This window comes from Balearica regulorum, chromosome 1 (assembly GCF_011004875.1).
Source record: "Balearica regulorum gibbericeps isolate bBalReg1 chromosome 1, bBalReg1.pri, whole genome shotgun sequence".
NCBI classification, from domain to species: domain Eukaryota; kingdom Metazoa; phylum Chordata; class Aves; order Gruiformes; family Gruidae; genus Balearica; species Balearica regulorum.
In genome coordinates this window covers 86291091-86301325 of record NC_046184.1, presented here as the reverse complement: position 1 = coordinate 86301325, position 10235 = coordinate 86291091, and the positions used below count along the sequence as shown (strand labels likewise).

The following is a 10235-nucleotide window of genomic DNA, read 5'->3' as shown; positions in this document are numbered from 1 at the left end:
CCCCGCCCCCGCTCCCGCCTCCATCCCATAATATGCCCTGGGACCCTGGCAACAGGCCCCGCCTCCATCTCCCCGGCAACCCCCCCCCCCGAGACATCCCATAATACTTGCCCTCCCCTCAGAACTTCCCACTCACTGCCCGGACCGGCATCCCATAATAATAACCCCTCCCGCCGGGAACATCCCATAATACGTGTGTGTGTCGTCCCCCCCCGAGAAACATCCCATAATACTCCCCACGCTCGCACCCCTTCGCTCCGACATCCCATAATACTCGCCCCCCCCTCCCGTCCGGGACCCCGCGCCGGGGCAGGGCGCCCCCACTCGCGCCGCCCGGCCTGCCATCCCATAATAGGCACGTCCCTCCTGCGGGGAGCTGGGGGGGGGGGGCACACTGTTGTAACCCCCAGAACATCCCATAATAGTCACACCCCGGGCGCACATCCCATAATAGTCACCCCCCTCCTCCCCCCGCCCAGCCAGGCATCCCATAATAGTCGCCGGGAGCCACCGTCCAGCCAGGCATCCCATAATACTCGCGGCCGCCCGCCCGCAGCCCGCGGGGCTCTGCCGCGTCGTCGCCGCCCCCCAGCCCACCCTGGCGCCCGCCCCGTCCCACCTGCCCGCCGCCCCGGGGCTCGCCCGGCCCCCATGCCGCCGTCAAGGTCTCGGGGCATGGGGCCAGCCAGGCAGCCCGGAGCGCTCTGGCATCGCCCGGCCCCTGCGCGCCTCCCGCCTGCCCGCTGACACAGGCCCCAGGCGGCACGCAATGGGCACCACCTTCCCCCAGCCAGAGGCGCCGGGCTCCCACCGAAGGTCCCCGATCTTGGGGCCGAGCACCCCGCTCACTCCCCTTCTTCCCTGTCTGACGCCCCGAGAGGGCCGTATGGCCTCTGTGTCATGTTTTCACCTTCACACATGCACCAGCCTGGGTCCCACGATGCCCCATCCCGCACGCTCTGCGCACACGCCTGCAGGGCCCCTCCAAAGCTATCCAACCCCAGCCCATGACGGCGCCTGCAGTGCAGTCACCGTGTGAGGAGCCCGCAGTGACTTCTGTTGCCTCCCCACTGCATGTGTGGGCCTGCAATGCAAGGCCTCCTCCTCTCCCAAATGTTGGTACCTACAGAACTATCTGTACCCCAGGGACATACGGCATCTCCGTGTGCTCTGTTCCTACCTCTTGCCCCGTACCTAGGACCGCACGTGGTTCCCTGCTGCAGCCCTCTGCCAGGAAACTCATCATCCCTTCGTATGAACACAAACAGTCCACAGGTATAAATATACCCCAATTTTGCATGTCCAACTGTATCATTAATTTCCCATTAAACAAAATCACATCCCCCATTTAGCATCTTCGTAACACTACTGATCTCAACAAAGAGGCACGGTTCTGCTCATCTCTGCTGGTAAACGTGCTGGTGTCAACGACCACGCCTGTTCCTCCTCAGACAAACATCTCCACTGTCCCGCGCCTGCTGGTGCACGTGCGCATTTCATCCCACCACGGTGAAGCATCCTGGAACACAAGTGGAGGATTTACTGTTACAGACTGCAACAGGTCATTACTGATCCTGTAACACCATCCATGCTTTGTCTGCCAAACCACACCAAAAATATGTCCATGCATACACCGGGCATGCATAACACCATCCCATCACCTCTGCCGTATGCCAGAGCATCTCGGACTATCGGCAAACTCTCCCCTACCTGCATATACAGCCCCCACCTGCACACCTCGTGCCAGCACATCTCTGTTGAGATACTGTCAAGCTCTGCCACCTCATCTGCATGCCCATCACCGCTGTGTGCTCCAGCACCATCCCGCAACGTGAAATATGCGTGAAGCTGCTCCACAGCACGAGCTACTCCCCCGCACACGTCCTTCCCAGCAAAGACTAGACCATACATCCCAAAACGCTGTTGCATTATTCACCTTCTTGCATGTATAGAAATCTCACTAACCCTCCAGCCATCCACGGTACTCACACATGCGCTATCCCTGGCTGCATACCTTCGCCTGAATGATGATGACGCTATCATTTACCTCTGTTCCACAGAGGAAAAGTGGTAGGGAAGAGCCACGTTACTATTCCACAGATGCTATTCATCCTCTGCATGGATCATGCATAACACAATATCCAGCACTACAGAAACAGACGGTGGGTAACACCACCACCAAACTCACACGGACCCCCACAGGACTTTTCATTCCCTCTTTTGTGTGCTGACAGCCGTAATCCTCTCTAACAGGAGCCAGGCGGGCAGCCACGTCAAATTCCCGTGCTGAGCAGCCCGACCCCAACCAGTGACCGCCGGACTCTGTGTGTACCTCTTTCTTCCAGTGGTTTATCTGCATGGTGAGAGGTACGACGTGGGCGAAGACGCTGCAAAGGGAGTTAGTTACTGGGGCTGTCTCTACAGGTGCTCCCTGATGCTTTTGCCGGCAGGGTTATGATGTGCAGAGGGCTGTCTGCTACCGGTTAGGCAACATCTACAACAGAACCTCAGTCACTAAAGCCCCAAGCTTCCCAACAAGCCGCCATTTCCCTGAAATCTTTCTCTGCATGACACCTGAATGCATTTTCATCATGCATGCCCTCAACTCACCTCCAACTCCTTTTTCTTTCTGACTGGAAGTTTCTTGGTCAGCAGAAGGCTTAATTTTCACTCTAAAAAAAAAAAAATCCATGCAGGATATAAATGATTATGACTAAGGTGTTTTTAGTGTTTGTGAGGGCCAAGTAGGTTAAATAGATTTAGAAAAATGAGACTTCTAAATGTTTTCCTTTGATGATAACACCACGAGATAAATTTCCAGCTGTTTGGCTGCTTTAAACCTGGAAGTTGCCCTACCTTACTGCGGTTTGATTGCTTACCTGGTTTAACTGAATCTTCTGAGTTTATCGCACTTGACTTGGAAACAATTACGGCAAGATCTGTGTTATATAATCTTCCCTACCTGCTGATGGGCGTCAGTGTCCCGAACAACCCCAGAGCATGCTTCCATTGGGGAAAATACCCACAACATCCCCTCGCTTCTGTGCTGTGCCTGTGTTAGGGAAATCCAAACTACCCCAAGGACCCTCCACACACAACTCTGCCCAGCTCTGCTTCCGAGGACAACTGCGTGAAGTGGGCTCTGTACCCCCACAGCACCAGGCTGGCACGGCCTCTAAATTATTTCTCTGGTTTTGTGCATGGTCCGAGTCACTCAGGGTTCAGGTCCCAGGCTGGGGACCCAGGAGAGAGACCTGCCCCACCTCATGGGCAGCCTCCCCTGCCCCGGCTTTTATCAGGCCCACAGCCCTTTCTCAGTTTCACTTTTGACAGAGACATGTTTCTTCAAGGTAACACCAAGAGCAAAGTGTGACATTGTTTCACCCTAGTACTCCTTGGGTGTTTTCACTGGGGCAGGGATGGAGCCAGAAACCTCCATCCAGGGCATGTTGGTGCTGCCCAGCATGGGAGGCAAAGGGGGGTGCAGGGGCGAAGGGACTCCAGAACACTTTGGAAAGAAGGGAGACTTTCCAGGCTAGCATGAACCGTTCCTATGTAGGACACAGATAACAGACTATAAGCATGACTTGCCGGTGCTGCAGACAATGTGATCTTAGAGGTCAGTTTATGGTCTCTCATGTTATTTTTTTGTTAGCTCCTTTCCTGTCCAATAACAAAGCAGAAGTGTTAATGGGTTTAGATGCTGGATGTTGTGATGCTGCCTCCATATTGCTTCATTTGGGTTCTGGGATACAGACATACTTCTGTTTTACTCTTCTTCATTTTTGCTGTTCCTCTGACTGAGGGTTGCTCTAGCCTGACTGTAATAATATCTGTTTTGTCAGGTTACACAAAACTAGTAACACAAAAAATATCCTTCAGTATCTGCATAAAACTGGTATCATCTGATGCATCCAGAAATGTGATGCTGTTCCTCAAGAGCTGCAAGTACATTTCACCTCTTCCTTTAACCTAGCTGTGACCATCTGCAGAGAATGTGAATGGACTTACCTCTTCTGTTTTCTCTTCAGCAGTCCTGTAGTCTCTCCTGATCATACCGACGCTTGCCATGACTCTGAGTTGAGGTCCTACAGCTTCTGCGAGGTAACCTTGAAGATCTCAGGATTTCTGAGAAGTCTTGCCTTTTATTTTTCTTTGGTAAGGCAGAGAATTTCACCCTAGATCATTTTGAGAGGGGAAGGGTATCAAACTCCCAGGTAAATAACTTGTACTTTGAAATTAATAAGAAACTGGTCCAAACTTTCACTCAATGTTCAGTTATCATCCCAGAGTCTGTGTCTCTTCAAACCCACCCCCATTTTAAACTATCTTGTGAGAATCCTGTGTCCCCAACACTAGCCAAAGCAATGGTCCTGAGTCCTGGAAGCCTTCCCCAACACTACAAAGCTCTTTCCTCTGCCTGAGATACTCTTCTCCACTTGCAGATTTCTGCAAAGTCTTCATGGCAAGCTAAGGAAATGTAAATGATCCATTTTCATTGTTGCTTTCTTCATTGTGCCCCCCACTCCCATCTATTTTTTGTTTGTTTTTTCACAGAGAAGCATGAACTTATTTGTTTAGCACAATGGAAGTATCTCTGCATTGGTGTCAGACATGGAAGCAAATGACACAAGAAATGCTCACCTCCTCTTGTGGAGGAGAGGAGCCCCTCCTGTCACATTCAAGAAGCTGCTCCTGCAGCAAACAAATGCCACTGGAATAAAAGAGAGAGAGAGAGACTTTCACATGGAGAATTTGGGAGCATACAACCAGAATAAGATCAAGAACTGCTGAACAGACGATGTGTGCTTCTTTTTTTAAGAACAACATGCTAGTGTCAACAGAGGATCCAGTCTCTCTAACAGGCACCTAGGTGAGGACTGCCCACATGCCAGCATGACTCTGCATTCACTTCCCATTAGAAGAACGGCACTTCAGACTTCGTTCTGCACTCATCATGAGCCTCGTCTCCTGTTTTCCCAAGGCGGGGGGGGGGGGGGGGGGGGGGGCAGGGTGAATGGTGCAGCCGTGCAGCCAGAGCAACACCATGTCAGCCATTTGTGCATGAGGCAGGGCTAGCGGCAGAGAACTGAGGCAGGGGGAGAGAGAAGATTGGGGATTGCTCAGTCCCCTGTAAGTCTGAAGCATTGATCTCTATCTCTCTACGCTTTGCCAGTGCTCACTTTAAAAACCATCACAGACATACTTGGTACTGACACCTATAGCTAAGGTTACTTGATATTTTCCATCACAAGCCTGTTTTCAGTTACTCAGAACTTTGCCAGACATCAGACATTCAGGTTAAAGTTTTCTATGTTTATCTTCACTTTTTTTTCTGAAGATGGAGACACTTAGTAAGATGTAAGAAACAAATGTCATCTTGCAATTGTAAAAATTTGACTTTGCAACATTACCAGCCTTTTAGCACAGAATTTTGTATATAATGAATAATGAAAGCTGGAAGTGATACCCAAAAGTTAAGGATGCTTATTAGTTATAATTTTTAGATTCCCATTTCCCTAGAATGTCTTAGATAGATGCCCTCCTCCCCTCTTCATGAAACAAACAGTTGCATTCAGTCAAAGAAGCACGTGTGGTCTCAAAAGGGACTGCAATAATGGCCTATTGCTTTGAGCTGCCTGGATTACAATTCTGTGATATCTGTTTTTGCATCCTGTATTAAAGCCGGTGCGTGCTGGCAAAAATCACTAACACTGAAACACATTTCCTCTTGAGCTCAGTGAGCAAAAATACTGAAAAACCAGGCCGGGACAGAATTCTCCTTCATCTCCTACCTCCAGCTGGATCTGGGAGAGGCGTTTCCAGCACTGCACCCAGCAACTGTGCTACAGGGAGCAGGACAAATAAGCCTAGGGGTTGTATACCCCATTCAGTTGGGTATGAACCCCACTGCCGCTCAGCAGAGCTGATGGGCTCAGGTTTGCTTCAGAGAAGAACATACGAGACTCAAATCTCAATGACGATACCTACCGAGCCACCTTCAGCTCAAAACCAGCCAGAGGTTTGTAGAGCTACTCAAGCCACGAGTGTCCGGAGGAGGTTTTCTCTTGTCCTGTAACAGGCAACAGCCAGCCAGGTAACTCTGGAGCTGTGCCCTCCATGCAGACACCAACCATCATATATCAGGTCCTGCTCCAAGATGAACTACTCAGGGACAGCTCTTGCTTTGTGCCAAGCACCGCACGTTTCTTCAAGTTGCCAGCTCCTTGGACTTACAAGTTTTTTCTTAAAAAAAAAAAAGATACATTTGGGACCCATGCTTAAGCACCTTTCTCATTGCAAGTCATTGAGATGCTCTGGAGCCCCAGTTTGAAGGGATGCGTGCTTTTTCCCTTTCCTCAACTATGAAGGCAACAGAATTTGCTTCGAGAGCAAGCAGAAGCCCTCAAACTCTCGGAGGTGGGAGCACCCAACAGCCTCAACATGCTGGCGACCCAGCCGAGGATTTCTGTCAAACCCACGCGAAGTTGGCAACCACAGCCCCCACCACCTTTATTGTCCCTGCCTGCGCCTCACATGCCCCCGCATTTACATCCTCCTGCCCTCCCTACCCTGAGGGACAACGAAGCCAAAGCCCCCAGCAGCCCTCTTGAGCAGCCCCACCCTGCCAAGCCGGCCACATCCCATAATAAGTTCACAAAGGCGAGTCCATCCCATAATAGCCACCCACGGGAAATGCTCCGTAGCAACCACCCCCCCCCCCGCCGTAGAGCAGCCATCCCATAATACCCTGCCGGCTTTATTGGTTATGACTGCTGAGAGGCTGGGGAGGGGGAGCCGGGGCAAGGGGGCCCGAGGCGGGGGACACCAGCGGGACGGGGGGCAGCTGGACTGCAGTGCAGTGTAGTGCAGTGCAGGGCGGTGAGGGGGGTGTGTGTGTCCCAGTGGGCACGGCCATGAAGCCTGACTGGGGCTGCAGCCTTCCCCCGCCCCGGGCTGCACCGACATCCCATAATAACTCCCTCTCTCCCTCCTCCCTCTGTCCGCTGCATCCCATAATATTTCCCAGGGAGGCAGCCCGCCGTAGGTACAGAGGCATCCCATAATAGTCGCCCAGTCACACGCGCTGGGAATGGTGCCATCCCATAATACTCTCCCCTCACGCCGGCGGCGGCGGGCCCTGCCATCCCATAATAGCCGCCTGCTCTCCCCCTCCCTCCCCGCCGCATGGGGCATCCTCATCCCGTAACACCCCCCCCACCCCCCCCGCGGCAGGAGAGCCTGCCATCCCAGAGTACTCCCTGCCACCCACCTGCCCCCCTCCGGTCGCGGGAGGCCTCGCCATCCCATAATAATCGCGGCTCGCCCTCCCTCCCCCGCCGCAGAAGGCTTCGCCATCCCATAATACCCGCCGCTTGCCCTCCCCCTCTTCCCCCCCACCCCCCCCCGGCCTCGCCATCCCATAATAGCCGCGGCTGAGGGCTGACCCCGTGGGCCGAACACCGGCGGCACCGCTCGGCTCGCAGCCGCCCGGCCGGGCTCCCCGCCAGCTCCCGGACCCCCTTTGCCTCCTCCCTCCTCTCCCCTCGCCACCCGGCTCTGGGCTGGCTTCACCCTCTCCTGGGGGCGAGCAGGCAGGCGGCCCTGCCTATTCCCCCGGGCCCACTGCTGCCCCAGCTCTCCGGCGCTGCCTGCCTAGGCGCACGCCCTCGCAGAGCCTCATCCGGGGCGCCCCCAACCTGCGCTGGGCCCCTCGGCCTAGTGCCTTCCCCACCCAGCCCTTGTCCTCTGCCGCTTCGGCCTAGGTGCTGCCCGCCGTCCCCCAGCCACCCTCGAGTCAGCAGAAACACACAAAGCTGGAGCGAGCACCGTATTGTGCTGCTCAATGGCAAGGTGTGCCTGTGCCTGGTTTGGACAGAGCCCCTGTTGCCCCGGGGCCCCCACTGCCCTGGGGCCTGGGGCTGCGCTGGCATGGCCTTCATGACCGCTGAGTCCTGGCGTGCCATCCAGAAGGCATCCCGCTCCTTGCCCGCAGCCACCGTGTGCTGTGTTTTGGTCAGCTCACAGAAAGCTTTGCTATCTGCTCGCATCCGCTTTATCGTGCGTCTGCTGTGGAAGATAACTCCTCATCTTGCCCTCCGCTCACATGAGCATATTTTACTTCTGAGCACGGTTTTCACTGTTGTCTTTGGGTTTTGCTTTCAGCTCCATCACTGCTTTTTTTGCCTCTATTGTATTTAATGTTTATTATGGACTCGTGGTAGCGTTTCTGAGCTTCTTGATGGTTTTACTGGGCATATTCACTACCCGTCCTTAAAAGAACGGCTCAGCACCTGCAACCTTTACTTCTTGTTAAAGCCAGCAAAAAGGTCCCAATATCAAAAGGAGGAGCAGAAAGTGTAAACCCCAAAAGCTGAAATAACATCTAAAATGTTTCCAATCAGAAAAGAACCAAAAGAAAAAGTTATTTCCCATGCCCTGAATGGAGGCTCCAAAATGGGATTAAAGTATCTGGGCGGGCTGGGAAACAGTAATCCATGGTGGCAAGGTAGCAAGGTGTTTCCTTGGTGCCAAGTAGGGTGGGACGCAGCGAAGGCGCCCGTGTCCGTTCAGTCAGATCCCCACAGAACACACATGGGGATGAGGTTTTAGAGCAGCAGCAGCAAGTTTGGACACCGCTGCGAAGAAAGGCGGGAAGGATTCTGTTTTCCCAGTGAGAAACCTGCTGCTGCTGCTTCAGTGGGAATGCTCTGCACCCGCCTCATCCCGGTGAAACCGGAGAAGGGTTCTGCCGGGAGCTCGCCTACGGCCATGCATCCACCGGCAGCCACGGCACCAGTCACCGTTGCTGGCAGTGCTGGTGAGGTGTGGTCCCTTTGTCTGGTGACTTTCTGGCGGTGGATGCAGGAGCCCCCTTTGCAAACTCCGTGTTTTACAGGGAGTCCCCCTGTGGCAGATCTGTTAACAAGGAAAGCGTCTGCAGGGGAGTGCAAAGCGGTGGAGGATGCTGCCTGCGAAGTGCTGCGCGTTTTCTTCTGCCTGTCATACATTTTGTTCGTGGATGATCTTTTGACATCAGTCAGAAATAAGCAAGCAAGCAAATGCACGCAGCACTCCACGGTCTTGGAGAAGGAGCTCTGGAGTCGCAGCTTGGAAGCGCTGAGTCCTTTTGACAATCCTTCCCGCTTGCTGTTTTTCACGTTTCCATGCACTTGGGCACCCACTAAGTAGATCTCCAGTCTGTGTCCTTGGGAAGATAGCTGCCTTTCGCTTCTTTTACGCAGAGTAGCTGAAGGGCCAGGCGAGGTCACGTCAGGCTGAGCTAACACAGAGCTTTAGTTTGCAATGTATGGTCCATTCTATTCCATCCGCATGTGACGTGTTTAGATCAACATTATATCTGTTTAGTAAAACATCGAGAATGCATAATGCAGAGGAGGAACTTAAACTACTCCAAGCATGGCTTTAATTGGATAGATGGGTGGTTTGGGCACACACTCAGTGGAAATCCCTCACAGTTTGGGTGCTCCTGTTCCCTGGCTGTCCCCTACTGACCTACTGCAGTAGAAGTTGCTCCTCTCTTGGCTCTGGTGACAGAGCACAAGGTGTGCATGCTCGGTACCTGCTACAGCGCAAAGTCCAGCACTTCAGGGGCACAAAAGCTGCAGGAGGAGGTCTGAGCTAAGGAAGTGGCCATGCTTGGACTCCACCGGGGCATCCCACTTTTCAGGGCTTGCGTGCCCTACCAGCAGCCGTTTCCTCCTGTCCTCTGCACACCCTCCTTTCTCTCCCCCCATCCTCCTCAGCCCCCACCGCAGGGGGGCCATGCAGCCTTCCCCCTCTTGCACCTTTCACAGAGAAAGAGGGAAACTGCTACAGCCGGGCTGCTGCCCCAGGGAGCGGGAGCTGTATTTCTGCAGGGGCGATAGCTGCCGCTCAGCACCTTCGTGCTGCAAGCAGGCACAAGGAGGGGCATTAGCATCCCGGGCAGCGAGCCATGCCAGCCTGCAGGCTCTCAGTTTGATTGCACTAAGTGAACAGGTGCCTCATCCTTTACTTTAAGAACTCACCGAATTTAATTATACCCCTTCAAAATGTTCCATTTGGGTGAGGCTTGAACATGTCCACATTAGCTGGTTTTAGAGGTGTAATGAGACTGTTTCTAAATGGATTGATTTATACTGGTAACACTGCTAACAGACAAACCATCATATGGAAAACTCCAGGTTTCAGGTTTGCCCTTCTCTCTTTCCAAAGAAATATTGCAGATTTTG

At 53.4% G+C, this 10235-nt stretch overlaps 1 long non-coding RNA gene across 1 annotated transcript; it reads right to left on the bottom strand.

The window, feature by feature from the left end:
* Window positions 1-3768: 3768 nt before the first annotated feature.
* Window positions 3769-6462, bottom strand: LOC142600089 (uncharacterized). The gene is made up of 3 exons (XR_012833546.1): window positions 5992-6462; window positions 4645-4714; window positions 3769-4178 (listed from the first exon to the last, which is right to left on the bottom strand). It is a non-coding gene; the product is annotated as an uncharacterized LOC142600089 (long non-coding RNA).
* Window positions 6463-10235: the final 3773 nt, after the last annotated feature.